This window comes from Nyctereutes procyonoides, unplaced genomic scaffold, assembly GCF_905146905.1.
Source record: "Nyctereutes procyonoides isolate TBG_1078 unplaced genomic scaffold, NYPRO_anot_genome, whole genome shotgun sequence".
Taxonomy (NCBI): domain Eukaryota; kingdom Metazoa; phylum Chordata; class Mammalia; order Carnivora; family Canidae; genus Nyctereutes; species Nyctereutes procyonoides.
In genome coordinates, this window is record NW_026575133.1 from 24,196,419 (window position 1) to 24,213,980 (window position 17,562).

At 45.3% G+C, this 17,562-nt stretch overlaps 1 protein-coding gene across 2 annotated transcripts in view; it reads left to right on the plus strand.

The window, feature by feature from the left end:
- Window positions 1-10,824: 10,824 nt before the first annotated feature.
- TACC2 (transforming acidic coiled-coil containing protein 2) overlaps window positions 10,825-17,562 on the plus strand; it is a 207,531-nt gene continuing 200,793 nt past the window's right edge. For both annotated transcript variants that reach the window (XM_055300200.1, XM_055300205.1), the window contains exon 1: window positions 10,825-10,891. The gene's annotated coding sequence lies outside the window, so the exon portion shown is untranslated. The remainder of the gene's footprint in view (window positions 10,892-17,562) is intronic.

Below are 17,562 nucleotides of genomic sequence, written 5' to 3' on the forward strand. Positions count from 1 at the left end.
ACTGTCCCTTCTGAAGAGCTGCACCAAGGCAGCTTGTGCTGACAATCGGTCGTCAAACTAAAATATTCTAAATTTTCTCCCAAAGACTCTGAAACAGGTGGGATTTTATGTTCAGGAAATGTATGAATTCCATTCTACATATTTTGGGTGCATGGCAAATGTTGTTGCCCAAAGAATTGTCTTTGGTGCTGAGAATACATTTTTTTTTTTAATTTATGATAGTCACACACAGAGAGAGAGAGAGGCAGAGACACAGGCAGAGGGAGAAGCAGGCTCCATGCACGGGAGCCCGACGTGGGATTTGATCCCGGGTCTCCAGGATCGCGCACTGGGCCAAAGGCAGGCGCCAAACCACTGCGCCACCCAGGGATCCCCCATTTTATTTTCTCAAAGGAACGATATCGTAAGTTGGGTTACTACTCAGGTCTGCAAAAATACCATTTTGTGCATGGTGTGCACTCAGCTGGAGGAAGGCACTACTGTCGCTGCCCAGCAGCTGATACGGCACCTGAGCCCCGCTTACCTGGATGTCAGAAAACGTGTTCTCTGATGCCTGCTTCATTTTTTTTCCTAAGATTTTATTTATTTATTAGAGACAGGCAGAGACACAGGCAGAGGGAGAAGCAGGCTCCGTGCAAGGAGCCCTACATGGGCCTTGATCCCAGGTCTCCAGGATCATGCCCTGGGCTGAAGGTGGCACTAAGCCGATGAGCCACCCGGGCTGCCCTAATGCCTGTTTCATTGGGGGAATTGCCCTTGGCTTAAATGAGTCGTGGTAATCTGATCCTCCTTCCTCTATGACTGGACCAGGGACGGGCTTGTGATCCAGTTCTGGTCAGTGGGAAGTGAGGGGGCTTCCCATCCGGATGAAGCACAAAGCCTCCAGAGAGAACCTTTATCCCCACCTGCACTTCTTTGAGAGGCTGGTATGATGACCTGCTACCGGGCATGCTGGCAGCCATCGACTGCTGATGAAGTGACAAGCATAGGAAAGCCCAGAATGCTGGGGACAGCGGGGAGGAGGAAGGACCTAGCTGAGTTGCTGAATAACTGCCTATCTCCAGGCTGTGTTAATCTGTGTTAGTTGTTTTGTGGTTATCACTTGTAGCTCAATGCACTGGAACTGAGACAAACACTTTGCATTCTCCTAGGTGGAAATTCATTCCAAGCTCCAGACAAAAAGACCTGGAACATTTCATTCTATTTAACAAGCTTTTGGTTCATACTAGTGAGCCAGACACCCTCCAAGCACAGTAGGTTATGAAGATGGCTCAGAGGCTTGCCTTTTCCTTTCGTGGTTTCACGAGGAGACAGACATGAAACCGATCCTAAAATTCATATGGAAAGACAAGCGACCCAAAAGCCAAAACAATCTTGAAAAAAAAGAGCAAAGTTGGCAGAACTCACATTCCTCAATTCCAAAGCTTACCTCAAAGCTGTAGTAATCAAGAGTGCGTGGTGGCTGGCATAAGGATAGACATAGATCAATAGAATAAAATGAAAAGTCCAGAAATAAACCTACTCATCTATGGTCAATTGATTTTTTACATGGTTGCCAAGACAATTCAATGGGGGAAAGAACAGTCCTTGCTACAAATTGTACTGGGACAATTGGTTATCCGCATGCAAAAGAATGAAGTTGCACCCCTTCTTAATGCTTTATTTCAAAATCAGCTCAAAATAGGGACACCTGGGTGGCTCAGTGGTTTAGCACCTGCCTTCAGCCCAGGGCGTGGTCCTGGAGTCCCAGGATCGAGTCCTACATCGGGCTCCCTACATGGAGCCTGCTTCTCCCTCTGCCTGTATCTCTGCTTCTCTCTATGTGTCTCTCATGAATAAATAAAATCTTTTTAAAAAATAAAAAATTAAAATTAGCTCAAAATGGATCAGACCTAAATGTAAGAGCTAATATTAGAAAAGTAGGTATAAATCTTTGTGACCTTGGATTAGGTAATGGTTTCTTAGATATGATACCAAAAGCACAAGCAACCAAAAAACAATATAAAGTGGATAAAGAAAAAAATAGATAAAATTACCACCAGGTTTGACATAATTTGCAATAATAGGAAGCTAATACTGGTCTGTAGGATGAGCAGCAGTGGCCTGGGCCTGAAGTGTCAGAGGGAAGAAGCAGTGTTACCAGAGAACCTGATGAGGACTGAAGCCATGGAAAAGGGGCCATCAGACAAGAGCTGCGATCCTAGAGGCAGTCATGCCAAGAAGAGGAAATGCTAGAAAAAGTGGAAGTGGGGGTAAAACACATTGGTCTCTCTCTCTCTGCCTCACCCCCCCCCCCCAACGTCTCTTCACATGACTTTACCTCTCATTGGCTAAAGGCCAGCATGAAGGCAGAAGCAAGAGAACCTGTGTGATACACTCCATAGATCGGTCTCTGGGCAGAGCAAGGCTAATAAAGGGGGGATTAATTTGAGTTAAGGGTGGGAATAAATGGAGAATAACCAACATGATGGGTAAAACGTGTGCAGGGTCTATTTAGCTAGGTATAATAGAAACTTCACTATAGGATCTTAGCCAAAAATAATTATAATTTTCCTTGTGACATTAGAAGTCTAGAAGTGAGCAGTCCAGGATTAGTGCATTGGCTTAATTAGCTCAACCCAGAATGGGCACGTCACTGCTGCTCATTGTCTGTTGGTCAGATCTTGCCACATGGCCTCAATCCCACTGCAGGGGAGGCTGGGAGACTTATCTATTTCTCTGTTTCCCTATCTCTTCTTCTTTACCGTCAAAGCCTCCTTTCCACCATAGAGGCAAAAAAAAAAAAAAAGAAAGAAAAAAGAAAAACAAACAAACAAAAAACCCTAACAAAACCACACAAAAGAATACCTTCCCTCCCAGCTTTCCTTGTACCTCCGGTATGGAATATAGCCCAATCTTGACCAATAGGACTAAGGAGAAGTCTATTGAAGTTCTCCTCGAAAATGTTTTCTCCACAATAAAAATAGACATTGAGAGGAAATGCTTCTCTTTAGCCAAATGTCATGTCCACCTGTGTTGCTCAAAATGAGGCAACCCTCTTGTGGCCACGTGAGGACAAATTAGCAAACAAGGCAGAAAGAGCTTGAGTCCTTGATGACATAACAAAGCTGCTGGCCCCAAGCTGCGACTGCCCTTCCCCTGGAGGTCGTTATAAGAGATAATAAATGTCCTTGTTGCATAAACCACTTTTGACCAGGTATTCTGTTATTTGCACGCAAAGCAACCCAAATGATGCATTTCTTTCTTAAGCTGGTTTGGTTTAGATTTTCTATTACCAAGATATAAAGAATCCTAGCTTGTGCAACCAGATGGATCCAGAAAGTAGGAACTGTGCCCGAAATGGGAAAGACTGATTAGCACGGTAGTCACGCACAGTAATTAGGAACAGAGTGTTACAAGATGATGGAGCAGAGAGACCAGCGAGGGGAGAACTGACTGAGTAGACTCCCTCCTCCTCTCCTGGGAGATGAGGCTCTGGATCACCCTCCTAATGAGTACGACGTGACAATGAAGAACGGCCAAGTTAGGAGTAACCCAGAGGGGGACATCTGGTAAACAGGCCTTAATGAACACCAGGCAGAGTGGAGGGATGCAGGAAAGTTCCAGGTGGGGCAGAGGTAGAGGGAATGAATACCTTCACGCACCAGGCTGCAGCTGGGCACCAGCTCTTAAAAATCAAATAGGAAAACATACATTCTCAGGGCGGGGAGACAAGGTTTATAATATTTCTGGCACTGGGGAAGGCAGCCAGCCACAGGGGGATCCTTCTGGTCCGATCTGATTTGGTGCTAGGAATTCTGGATTTGGGGGCTGTGTATGTCCAGCCAGGACCGAGTTAGATCACCTACAATGCGTTTATAGTGGCTAGTGTCGTAAACATGTCACTTGGTGTAATTCGATATTCAGTATATCTCTCTGGGAGATCTTGGCACTCTTCATGGGCCAGGCTCCAGGAGAAGGTAGAAAAGTTAGTAAAAACTCAACCTCCTGGTTCTCTGGTAGCTCCCACCCTGCTAGTGATTATGAGTCTGATGAAAATCTGCCCCTCTTCTGAGTGCTTCATTCCTTAATGGATGTTTGTTGAGGGGTCCACTATGTGCTAAACCACAGGCTGGATGCTGGAGACACAGTCTTGACAGCAAACAAGGCCTGCATTCATGGAGCTGACAGTTTCTAGAGAGAGAGTCAGACATCGAGCAAGTGAAACAAAGACGATTATATGGTACCTGCTGTGTTAAATGCTTAGAAGGAAAGGATTTGGAGCCAGGCAAGAACTTGACCTGGATAGCAGAGTCAGGGCCATTAGGCTGAGATGGGAAGGAGCCCAGGATGGAAGTCAGGGTGCAGGCGGGGCATCACTTGGTGTTTGGGAACTGCTTTGTTCAAAGGGGGGAAATGACCACAAGTGTGTCTGAAGAGTCTCCTGCTATAAAACAACTCAACCCTGTATACACCGTATTTCGTAAGGCACTAGTGGGCTCACAGAAAATAAAGGAAATTTCTACAGGAACACAAAAGAGAGCTGGGAAACTGGAGGTGGGAGCTCTTGACACATGAAACACTGCCCACCTGGCTGCAGGTGCGCTCTGAGGCGGCTGGGGGCAGAGAGCCTGAGCATCCAAAGGCCTGCTACACACACTGCTCAGCGTAAGGGCATCACGTGCCCATGAGATGCCAGGCTCTGCGAGCAAGATAGACAAGATCCCTGCTGTTGCGGGCAGACGCCAGCTGGCAATCTTATCAGGGAGAGAGACAACAAGCAAGGAACAGATAAATAATTTCAGATGGTGGCAATATGAGGAAATTAGAAAGCATATTGCGGTAAGGAATTACCTACCAGGTGGTGAGGAGAGTGAGTGGGTTACTTGAGCTGGGGTAGTCTGGGAAGCCCCCTCTGAAAAGCTAACGGTTCAGTTAAGAAGAAGAATCAGCCATGTAAATCTCGGGGGGGGGGGTAGGAGGCAGAACTTTCCAGATCTAGAAACCTCTCTTCCTAATCTAGACACTGATCTGAAAGCTTCTGAGAGGAAACAAAGCCCAGGACTGGGATGTGTCTGCCTTCACTGTCAAGACTTTGGGGCCAGGGTGCCCAAAGAACCACAAGTGCACACCACTCCGGGTGCTTCCCACCCAGACGCAGACAGGAGAGGAAGCACCTGCCCTGGTGTGGTTTGTCCAGAGAGCAGAGGGGCTGCTCGTAGTCATATGTACAACATGAACCCAGAGAAAGGCACGTACACCGTGAGTACTGCTTACCCAGGGTGGGAAGGGGGAGAAGAGACGAGATGATTAAATCTGTACTGCTTCAGTGATGTGTTAATTTTATCATTTAAGAAGAGAAATTTAATTTTAAAAATATTGATTTTTTATTGTCAACAGTAAGTGCAAATTATTTTTTTTAAAGATTTTATTTATTTTAGAGCATGAGCCAGCACACCCGCCAGAAGAAGGGCAGAGGCAGAGGGAGAAGCGGACTCCCCACTGAGCAGGGAGTGTAGTGGGGCTCCATCCCGGGACCCTGGGATCATGAGCTGAGTCAAAGGCAGATGCTTCGTCAACTGAGCCACCCAGTTGACCTTAAGTGCAAATTATTAATCAAAAAATGCAAATGAATATTTTCCAGACTCTCAAGGCCTCCAGGTCTAATAGTCTAAAGAGGATTGTTAACCTCCACACCCTATAGTACAGTCACCTCCCTCTTTTTATGGAAAAGAGCCACAGCCGTATTAGTAAACAGCAACGGGCCAGGGAAACATCTGCACCTGGAGTGATTTCCAGTTGACAAAACAAACAACCAGTATCAGCCTGAGGACATTTGGGAACATGTGTAAGCCCTGCTCCTCCTATCATCTTCCAAGTGTCTCCTTCCACTTGCTTTTCTTTCATTTTGTTAATATTAAAGAGGACTTGTAAGTAAATTAAAAATGTCAATGAATTAAATTTTTTTTTCTAATCCCTCTTACGTCCATAAGTGTTTTAATGTGTGGCACCTGGCTCAGCTGGTTAAGTGTCTGCCTTGGGCTCAGGTCATAATCCCAGGGTCCTGGGATTGAGCCCCAAGTCATGATCCCTGTCCAGCAGGGAGTCTGCTTATCCTTCTCCCTCTGCCCCACTGGCTTGTGCTCTTACTCACACTCTCTCTCTCTCAAATACATAAATAAAAAAATCCTTTAAAAAGTGTCTTAATGTGATCACACCTTCCATATATTTGTCACCCCCAAACACGACTACATGCCCTCAGTAATGCTTTAGACCACTGCTTTTTGAATGTTAGTGTGCATTGAATCACCTGGGGATGGCTGCCTTTGGTTCAGGGTGTGTGTGATCCTGGGGTCCTGGGATCGAGTCCCATCAGGCTCCCCACGGAGAGCCTACTTCTCCCTCTGCCTGTGTCTCTGCCTCTCTCTCTGTCTCTCATGAATAAATAAATAAAATCTTAAAAAAAAAAAACCTGCAGATTTTGATTCAGTAGATCTGGGAGGGAGCCTCTAATTGTCCGTTTCTAATTCCCAGGTGATGCCCATGCTGGTGATCGAAGATCTACACCTGTTGGACGGGTGGAATGGAGCTACAGAACAATTTAAATATATTTACTCACCTTGGAAGGCCAGAGTGAGATTTTTTTTCTTATTATTGATATATAATTCATCTGCCATAAAACTCACTTTTATAGTATATGATTCAGTGTTTTTTTTATTATATTCACAAGAATGGTGCAATGTAACCATCACCACAATCAACTTCAGAACACTTTCATCACCTCGGGAAGAAAACCACAACCCATACCCATTAGCAGTCACTCTCCATTCTCCCCAGGCGCTGTGAAGAATTTAGGCTAAGGGTATAAATGCTGATTGCAACTTATTTTAGTTGTGATGGGCAGGAACATCTTCTCTAAGAAGGTGACATTTGAGAAGAGACTTGAATCATGGGAAGTAATGAGTCACGCAAAGATACAGGAAAATCGTATTCTGCTCAGAGGCAATGGCAGAGAAAAGTTTGAGGACAAAATGAGTGTGGCACATTCGAAACGTCAGGTAGGCACATGGAGCTGGAGTGTGGGACCCAAGGGAGAGAGTGCTGGAAAATGAGTTTGGCTCTGATTCTCATTATCGGTAATTGACCTATGTTGTTCTGTTTCTAGAAACAGTTAGGATTGGTGGTGACTTGAAGATGACCATGAATTCTCTGACATTCCTCCCTTTGAGAAGGCGGGTTTATGTCTCCCCCCGTTTAATGTGGGCCCCACGACGGTCTGACCAATAGAATACGGAAGAGACACTGTGCCAGTTTCTAGATCTAGGCCTTAAGAGATCATAAGCTTCTACATTCTGTTTAGTGGAACATTTACTCTTGGAACCTATCGTCTAGACTGTGAGGAAGCTCCAGACACATGGAGAGGCCATGCATAGGGCACAGGTGAGCTGCCAGCCAAAGTCTGTGTCACCTGCCAGCCATGTGCATGAGCCTTTGGGATGTCCAACCCTACCGAACCTCACATGGCTCTGGTTCTAGCTTCTGAGTGCAGTTACATGAGCGCCCTTCCTCAGCACAAAAACCACCTAGTGGAGCCCAGCCCACCCACAGAACCACAAGAGAGATTTTTAAGTTACTGCACCAGGGTTTTTTTTTGTTTTTTTTGGTTTTTTTGTTTTATGATAGACAGAGAGAGAGAGAGGCAGAGATGTAGGAGGAGGGAGAAGCAGGCTCCAAGACGGGAGTCCGACGTGGGACTCGATCCCAGGACTGCCAGGTAGGCACTAAATCACTGAGCCACCCAGGGATCCCCTGCACCAGGTTTTGATCTGGAGATTTACTTCCTTCAACTTTGATCAATATTCTTACATGACTTCCTCGATAATTTCTTCCTTCCACTTTTTTGTTCCCCGTCTGCATCTTTGTTAATGAGATGTGGAACTTCATGAATCGATTCTCTAAGCCTGCGACATTTTCTTCTTCATATTTTAAATCTTTCTTTAATTCTATTTTTTCGGACATATTTTCGTTTACCCTCAGCCTTCTATTGCATTTTTTATTTCAGACTACGAGAGAGGTTCGGTTGTTGATCTTGCTTTTGTCTGCTCTGTGGGTGTCAGGAGAGGGTGGGACAAGGTGAAGAGACAGGCTCTGCTTAGAGCTATTATTAATTTTCAAATGCTCAACCCTAGTTCTGCTCCCTCCATTGTTCCTGGTGTGTCAGAGCCTCTCCTGGGTCTGCAGTGCAGACTGGGTTTTGTTCGGGCTGAAGCCCCACCTCCCCCTCTTACCCCAGCTCTGGGCTGAGCCTCCTGTGTCCTGATTCTTCAATGACCAGACCTCTATCCACTTTTTGGTGTCCACAAACACAGATCAATCTCTTGACTGATGTGCCATCCCAGTTTGCTTCGTTAGGGTCTCAACAAACTTAAAAAAAAAAAAAATTCCTTTGCATCAGGTCAATGAATTCTCGAAGGAGAGGAGCTCTGTTTGCTTCATTAATGAGACTTTCTTTCTCACCACATAGGGAGATAGTGGGCCGTAAACATCCTTTTATTTGTACAAATCCACCTGTTTGCTGTCATAACGTTACTTTGAATTATTTTCCGCTCAGAATTTAAAAATAAGCTCTAAGCATCGTCTGCGAAATGTTTTGTTTTTCTCACGTTCTCTGCCATATGCCCCTCATTTCCAGCAAGGCCGCATTTATGTGAATTTAAATCGACCCAATAAGGAATGTGGCATAAAAATATTAATGAAACCTCACTTTACGAGCAAATCTGAAACATTCAAATGTCGCCAAATTAAAGCAATTTTTTTTTTTTTTTTTTTGCTTTTGATAATGAATTAGAGTTTGGGTGGAGAAGCCTTCCAAGGCTCATTGGTCAATGAATGATTAAAGGTGCGCAGACAGTCTTGCCACACGGTGGCGCCACTTCAGGCGGTTTCTCCTGGGACAGTAGGAGTCTCCATGACTTGGACTTGTGATTTTAGTGTAATTAAAAAAAAAACAAAAAACTTTCTTACATCTCAAGTAATTTTTAACTAAGCATTATACATTAGTATTAATTCAAGCACAGAAAAATGCTCCTGGTTGAATGAAGTGGGAAGCGAAGGAAGATGGGGAAAAAGCCTTGAACACAGGCCCCTGGGACACGCCACAAGGTCACTTACAGGAAGGTGCCCCGCACACGGTGCGAGGTGACGCTGGCGGGGTAAAACCTGGAGCAAAGGAGAAAATCAGCCACTGTGATGGTAGATACAGGCTCTCTGGAAGTATCACCTTTACTTTTATGCTTGTGCTCATGGGAACATTTGGCGTCCATGATCTGAGTGTTGAATTTACACAAGAACTTCAGAAAAAAATCTTGCAAAATGTGATCACTGTGAACAATTCTATTCCTGAATAAAGGCTTTCTGTTAGCAGAGAGCTTTTACCTACATCGTCTTGTTTAGGCCTCGCAGGGCCTATGAAAAAGGTGGGCGGTGGGGCTGTTTTAAACACGATGAAGCACTTGGGTACCTGCCCCAAGTCATGGCTACAGGGGAGATGAATCAGGACCTGGCATCCAGACTTTGGACTCCTTATTTGGAACTGACAGATGGGTCCTTTGTATGACAGGCTCCTTACAACCCAAAGACGTGAAATATGCCATGGTCAACTAAATTCAGTGCCCTGAACAGCAATTTTGAAAATTAAATATTTCTAATGGAACTTAGATTACTTTTGAAATTTTCTTTTAAAAATTACTACTCACATGAAATGAAATTCCTAGAATAGAAAAAGAAATGTGGGGAGACAGTCCTCCTCTTTCCCTGTCCCCCGGTCTCCACCCCTTGCTGTCGCTAGCTGCTGGCATGAATTTCCAGAAAGTCATTATTTTATGTATTATAAACTATTGTAGGGCACCTGTGTGGCTCAGTCTGTTAACTGTCTGACTCTTGATTTTGACTCAGGTCATGATCTCAGGGTTGCGAGATTGGGCCCTGTGTCAGGCTCTGTGCTGGGCATGGAGTCTGCTTAAGATTCTCTCTCTCCCTCTCCCTGTGCCCCTCCCCTCTAAAAGAAAAAAAAAATATATATATATATATACACGCAGTGCAGTATGATTTTTTTCAGAGCATAGAATTAATATACTGCACATAATGTATGCATATATAAATTTATACCCTTTTTTACCCAAATGATAACATATTCTATATACTGTTACGTACCTTAATTTTTTTTCCCACTCACCTATGTATCTTGGAGAGTTTTCATTGTTGGTACAAGGAGCTCTGTTCTTTCTAAGGGTTTTTTTGTTCTCCATTGCATGGTTGCACATTTGATTCATTCAGTACTGATGGAATTTTAGGTAGTTTCGCCATTTAGAAATGGTCTCAGAGTAACTGCTCGTTTTCTGAAAGGACAACTTGATTTTATGAGGTCGGTAGAAGCTGACAATGACCTTTCCTGTTTACCGGAAGCACTTCTAATTTTATAGTGTTTTGTTCTGTTTTTAAGGCTGCTTTGTTTTGAAAAGTGGCTGGTCCTAGTCAAATAGTCAAATATAGAACTGCCCCCAAGTAAATTAAAGTGCAGCTCCAGGCGGTTGAGACTGGATCCTGATTCCAGAAGACTTGGAGAAAAACAGAGAGCTGCAGAATCTGGGTACCTGCAAGCTCCCTGGCCTCTGTTATCCTCCCTAAGGGCTGCAGAGCCTTCTGGAAAGCTGCCGCCTAGCCTGGGTCAGATTGCTTACACGCCGCTGCTTCCCAGGCCAGCGTTCCCAACCTTAAGCCAGTGCACATTTATAGAACACTTCCATGTGATCCTGGCGGAAGGCAGACCACGGGCGGAGGGCAGTGCTGAGAAGTCCTAACATCAGGAAGAGAGGGCCTTTTCTCAGCTCTCCTCATGCTAAGAGGATCCTGGGTAAGTAAGTCCCAGACTGATGGCTTTCTTCCTTTGAACAACGTGTGCCTTTCAACTGGTTTGGCTACTGAGATTAGAGGGGATAAATGCATTTCTTGCTTTTCTTTCCTTATAAAGGGAAATTAAAGGCACATCTGTGCTGCTTATTTCCAAACCCCCCCACCCCCTTGTCTCCTGAGCCGCATGAACTGTATTTTTTTCTTTCCAATAAGTTACTTTTGGTAGGATAAGTCCCCATTGATCTAGACCCTGGTCCCGTCATTCGTAAAATAAGGGTTTTTGACTGGATGAAATTTCATTCTTGTGGCCTCTGTTATGATTCTGCCTATTGCAAATGGGATTTTCAAGTATTTATGGTTCTGTGGAATGATGATTTAATGGACCCCCTGAGGCCCTAATACAGTGAGACTTTATGGGGAAAAAGTTATTTTAAAACTCCTAATGGTGTTGACTTTGACATATTTGCCGTGTTTCACTAGACTCACACAAGTACCTTTTCAGACCATTTCTGAAGTTGTGGCTGCCAACTCGAGTTGCCATGTGATTTCAACAGAAACAGTGTTTTTGAGTCTGACGTGGTGTCAGTTATAACTGAATCTTCAGGCCACACCGAAGTAAGGCAGAGTGCTAAGCCTCATTCAAAAATCTTATGGTTTAGTAAAACACAGTGCAGTGTGTGTGTGCGTGTGGGTCCTATATCATAGCATGTTCCATTAAACAGAAATGCACAGACTGCCATTCCTTATCCCACTCGTACCACGTACACTCTAACTATGTAATGTCTGCATATGTGTGTGCATAGGTGGCAAGTCTCCTCCAGCTTTAGCTGCTGCTTCCAAATTGGCACATTGTCCTTCCTAGTGAATACCTGTTGGCTACTTTGGGATTGTCCTACTCTCAGGTCCAACCGGTAGGGTCCTGTTTCCCTTCATGTCCTCCTGCACAGACACCAATACCAGGTGGGTCTTGTGGCTGTTGGTGGTTGACTTCAGGAAAAGTCTTATTATCCAGTTTTGTTTTAAAAGTCCATTTGATTTTCCTATCTTGTTGCTCTGTTTATATGGGGAGATTTGGGAAGATCTAAGAACTCTGCTGCTGCCATGTTCCCAGAATGCCCCTTGTCAGGCTTGTCATCGCCATCAGGAGACCACCTTGCTTCTGCAGTAACCCTAATGGGTAGTAATATGGTCTGGCCCAGAAGCAAAGGGAACGGGGAGGAAGAACCCAGAGGTTTCTGTGAATGTGCATTGGAGAGACAAGAGGAATGAAACAGAGGGAAAATTAAAACACAATCATTCATCCTTTCACTTCTTTTAGTAAACACTCAAGTGGCTCCATGTATTGGGTTCTGGGAATGATGGTATCATCATAAGCCACTGTCACATAAGCCCAAACCCTGCAGAGCACCTGGGCTGGAGGGAGGCAGATACCAAGCAGCAATCACTGCAAGGTGCAGAATTACCTTTAGGGTCCCAGGGGATGTGATTGAAAGAACACAGTCCTATCAGTGGAAATGGGAAAGTCAAAGGGGCTTTAGGGTTGAAGAAGAAAGATACGAATTCACATTTCAAGAGGTTATTTGATTGCGAATCATCTAAGTAGAAATCTCTGCCAGAGTTAAAAACACAGAGGGTGCAGAAGGAAGCGAGGAACAGTGGTCTAGATTTTGTGCCTTCTGCCTGGACTCAGCAGAGGAAGTTAAGGGAACTAGTGGAATATTCTGAAGAGACCAGGCTGGAAGACCAAAGCCTGGATCTTATTGAATGGCTCCCCTGAGAGGGTGCAGTGAACAACCAAGGAAGGTGAAGAAGAGCTGGATTTTGTAGCACTTGTGTAAGAAGACAGAAGTTCGGAGAAAGTGGGGGTGACAATGTCAGATGCTGTGGAGATGCTGAAGGAGGATGAGGAAGGAGCAAAGGCCAGAGTCTGTGGATCCTGGGCCACTTCTGAGTGTGGTCACCATCAGGGAACATTGGTGAAAGAAATAGAAACTCTGAGTTGAGAAGACAGCTCTGGGCTGTAGCAACTCCTTTCATCTTGGCTTCTCAGCTAGCACCTGCTTCCTTCTGCCGAGGGTGGGCTGATATCTACCCTATATGGGGTAGATATCAGCCCCAGGGTGGGTTCCTAACCTTGTTCCTTCCTCAGGCCATCATGTACAGTCTCCGGGTGTCTCTGGCACTGATCCCAGCCTCCGTTCCTCATTGCCTTGTGATTTATGCCCCCACCCCCATTGATTGACTTCCAGGGCCTTAATTATATATCAAGAGATAAGTTCTGATTGGCTCAGCTTAGGCCCATTAGCAGCTTCAAGGAGGCGGTTTGGTGCCATAGACAGGATGCTGCGTCAGGGGTGGGTGGGGAATGAGCCATTTTCATGGCAGGCCCTCAAGAATTGCCTACTTAAGTGTGATTTTATGGCAGTAAAGAAGTAAAGCTGGTTGCAATGATGGGTGCTGCTAACTGCATGCAAGGATGTGTACAGAATGGGCCAGGGGCATGGGGGGCATAAAGGACAACACTGGGGGGCCAGGACAAATGTAATTCAGCAGACTGTGGAGTAGTGGCCTGTAGACAACCAATCTCACTATGATGCTGACCGTGCTCCGTATCTCTGATTCCCGAGGAGATGAGAAGCCCGGGTGAGACAGTCCATTCTGGCATGGGAGGTCCTATCCCAACTCAGAAGGCAGGGCAGGGGACCGAGATCCAGGTGGTGAGACAAGGGAGCAGCCCACCATGCCCAATTAATGAATACAGGAAGGCCACTCTTTGCGGGCTCATCTGAACTGTTTGAGAGTCACTGGACAGTCCACAATCCCTGTCCCCAGGTCCTTAAGTCAGCTGTGTATAGAAGGGGCAGATACCGATGTGTTTGTATAATCCTAGCCTGCTGTGGCAAGCCTGTGCGTGTGTTGCAATCTCGGGCAATGGTTGTGTATGGCAGGAGCAACTCAAGATCGCTGCCACCTTGCCAACGTTTCATAAATGTTGTTAATGAGGGTGTTTAAAATTGACACGGTGGAGAGAGTCACTGGGACGAGTGAGTGCTCCGAGTTTGTGACCTAAAAAGGGGAAATTCTGCTCCGCACTCAAGTCAGGGACCAGCCCTTGCAGAGCCCCGTGCCAGAATTGGTGCCAAAGAATTATAAAGAGATTAAACCCAGCGACACAGGCTGATGTTGTTCTAGCAAAGAGGGCTAACTTTCTGTAGTCAAGCTGTTCATGTCGGTTCAGGAGTGACTAAAATTGGTTGTGTTTCAGTATTCTGGGGCTCCGAAGAAATTGCCAGCATTTACCAAAGGGCTGCCTCTCCTCAGAGTAGTTGCCTTTATTAATGCTTATCAAATCCTGACTTGCAAGGCTTAGACCGTGAATGATTCTTTCTTTCTGGTTGTGCTCATTCGGTGTGAAGGGACAGTACAGAGTATGATGTGGGTACAGCCGGAGTAATCATTTTTTTAAATATTTTATTTATTTATTTGAGAGAGAGCGTGAACAGGGGAAGTGGCCGGCAGAGGAGAGGGAGAAGCAGACTCCCCGAGGAGCAGGGAGCCAGACTCAGGGACAGACCCCAGACCCGAGATCATGACCTGAGCCAAAAGCAGACGTTCAACCACAGAGCCACCCGGGCACCCTGGGAATGATCATTTTTAAGTGGGGCCAAGTTTTTCATTTTTAGGGGACATAATTTTGTTGGTCAGTCTGGGAGCTTAAAAAGCATGGCTTTGTATTCACTTCTGGTCATTCAAAAGCCCAAAGCCCACTCCTGTGAATCTGTTTCTGCCGAAATGGATAATGAGGCTCAAGTTAGGATCTGACAAAGTGATTTTGCGTCTCATGTTTCATAGCAAACAGATGAGACAACCAACCCTTGAGTCCTGGTTGGTCACAAGACCATCCTATCATGTGTTCCAGTTCTTTGAAGAACATTTGGTGATGTTATTGTTTGCATCACCTGGTGGAAGTTTTGCTATTTGGCATTTCTCGGATTTGCTTCCCCAGCACCAGCCTGTTTTATTGCCCTGGGACTGCCAATGCCAATGCTTTTGCAAATGCCTCTCCCTAATTGAGCATAAACAAGGAGATTCAGGTTGTCTTGTCTTGGTTAACAGGTGTGGGGGGAATGACCCAACCACAGATGCCCCCTTGGAGAAGCAAAGAAAGAAGGAGCCATGTCCATGGGCAGTCACTCATTAGTACCAGAACTTCTTATCAGATGGGCAGATCCTACTGGTAGGGAATTCAGGAAGCTGTTCTTTGGGGGGGGTGTTCACACATGGCAAGATTAGTCCTCAGGCCCATGTTCCAGAAGCCAGGTAGTGGTCAGACACGTAGTCCTAGGAACCCAGGCAACGGGGATGAGAGAGGGGGGCTAAGCTGAGGTTTGGGAAGCAGTGCTTGGGCTCAGTCCACTGAAGGCCTCGGGTTCCACATCTGAAGTCCAACCAGAAAACTTAATCATTCTGATGATAGTTTTAGGTCAGCGAAGTCTCCATTGGTTAGCTTTCTTCTGTCGTCTCCGCCGGTTTTCTATAGAAGCAGGTCTGCCTGTGCTTTCCCCAGAGATTCATGGAGCACCGAGGTGGGTGCTGGAGAATTCCCCTCGGGATTGTCTGACTTTCCTCTTGTTGTTCCGTTATTTTGAAGAGTCCTTCATTGTCTCTGTTTTCTTCCCGTCTTCAAGTTATCCTGAGGGTCCAGTGGTCGTACACACCTACTTTCTCTTTCTCATTATTTTAGATCTTTTGTGGTGGAAGTACTGGGATGTGGGTCACTACCCCAAAAGTTAATTTTAAAAAAAAAACAGGAAAATTTGATTAAGATGGGTTTTATTGTTGTTGTTGTTATTCTTGTTGGGAAGAACTATAGACTGAGCAAATGGGACTTAACAGTCTTGTTTATAGGACTTTTTAAATTATATGGTAGTTATTATTATCCTTAACTTTTTAAAGATAAGTTTACAATAAAATTGCCCGAAGAACAAAAGTCTTAAAAAGCTATTTTCTATTTTACATAATAAAATTGCCTGATGTCAGCTGAAACTCTAAGGCCTAATAATTGCATTTGTCTTATGTCATATAAAAGGCATAAATACCTTTAATTTCCTAGTGCAGCTCTAGCATATGGCTCATAAGTATAATATTTTGGCTCCAATATAACTGGCACTGTTATTGTATCCACACTCAAGATTTCTGCTGGGTCTGCCTTCCCACCCCTCATCCCATTTCCTTCCGCCCTCCCCTTGGCCTGTAGTTCCCAATTATGTTCATACTGTATCTGATTTCTAAAAATGACAGCACAGTTTAGCTTTGGGATTCAAGTGATGTCTGAATGTTTGTGGGTTTCAACAGCTTGTTTTCATAAGAAATGTGGTTTTGCTAATATCCAATCTGCAAAGGACTATATGAAAATTGTGGGTAAGGAGAATCTTATATTTGAATGTGTCATCAAATATCTGTCTGAGCAGGAGGAAAAGAGACCCCCTTACTGCAAACCAATATGGGGCTTCATGTTTCCATTTTGGGCTGAGAGACTACATACTGTTTATAATGTGGGATGCTCAGAGCATCTGGCATGGACCAAGATGACACTAAGGGACCACCAGTCAAGGGACCATGCTGGTAAATTGTTATTTTATCACAGGAGAGTGATAGGATCCATCCCATCGATCCTCCATCATGTGACATCCTTTGTGCTCCAATGCACAGATCTGCAGGATGGCCAGCCAGAGCTGGGTGTAGGCTGGTATAAAGGAAAATTATGGTCCCTCCAGGGGAAATCTTAACAGTTAGCTTTTGCCATGTAACAAAACCACCCCAAAACTTGGGGATTTAAAACAATAACCATTCATTTAGTATCCGATCCTGTGGATGGGTGTTTAGGATGGGCTCAGCTTCTCCTCTGGGTTTTTCTTTTGGTTGCAGCTGGGATCCTTTGGGTGTCCATGGCCTGCTGTGGGCTGGCTAGCTCTCAGCAGCTCCTCCTCAGCCATGATGCTGAGAGTGTACATATTCAATGTAGTCCCAGAAGGAGGCAAATTTTGGTTGTCCTTTGAGTAAGGACCATAGGGTCAGCCTGTTGGTCCTCAGGTCTCCCCACTCATCGTGCAGCCTATGCCTGGTGGTGTCCTTATTGTCCAGAGCCCTGTGATGAACTCTCATGTTATCATGGGTGGGAACTAAATTAAGGAGCAAAAGAAAGAACGCTCCAGTGATCCAGTATAACTCTCTCCAGAGGAGATGCCTCAAGATAGAGAATTTCCCATCATGGAGGTATTCAAGCAGACCCAGAGATTCCATGATTATTCCCAGGTTCTGGTTTAGATGTACAAAACTTCAAATGCATCATAACCAGTGCCTGGCCTCTGGCCCCCAAAGAACCAGATTCCAGATGATGAACTAGACCCTTCAAGATCTGTATCAAACATCCTAGGATGTGATTGCCTACGGAGACCCCAGGTCTCTCCATCTAAAGGCAGCACAGGGCGACAAAGCTCTCCTGAGACAAGAAGCCTCTGTGCTTCTGGAGATGTCCTCCATCCCTGCTTTGGCAAAAGCCCTACCACCGCCTCCAGCCACACTGTGTCCTTGCTCACCCAGCCCTCCGCTTGCTCTCCACCCTGACAGTCCCTACCCCTATGTCTGATCCTGCCATCCTGACTGTGCCCC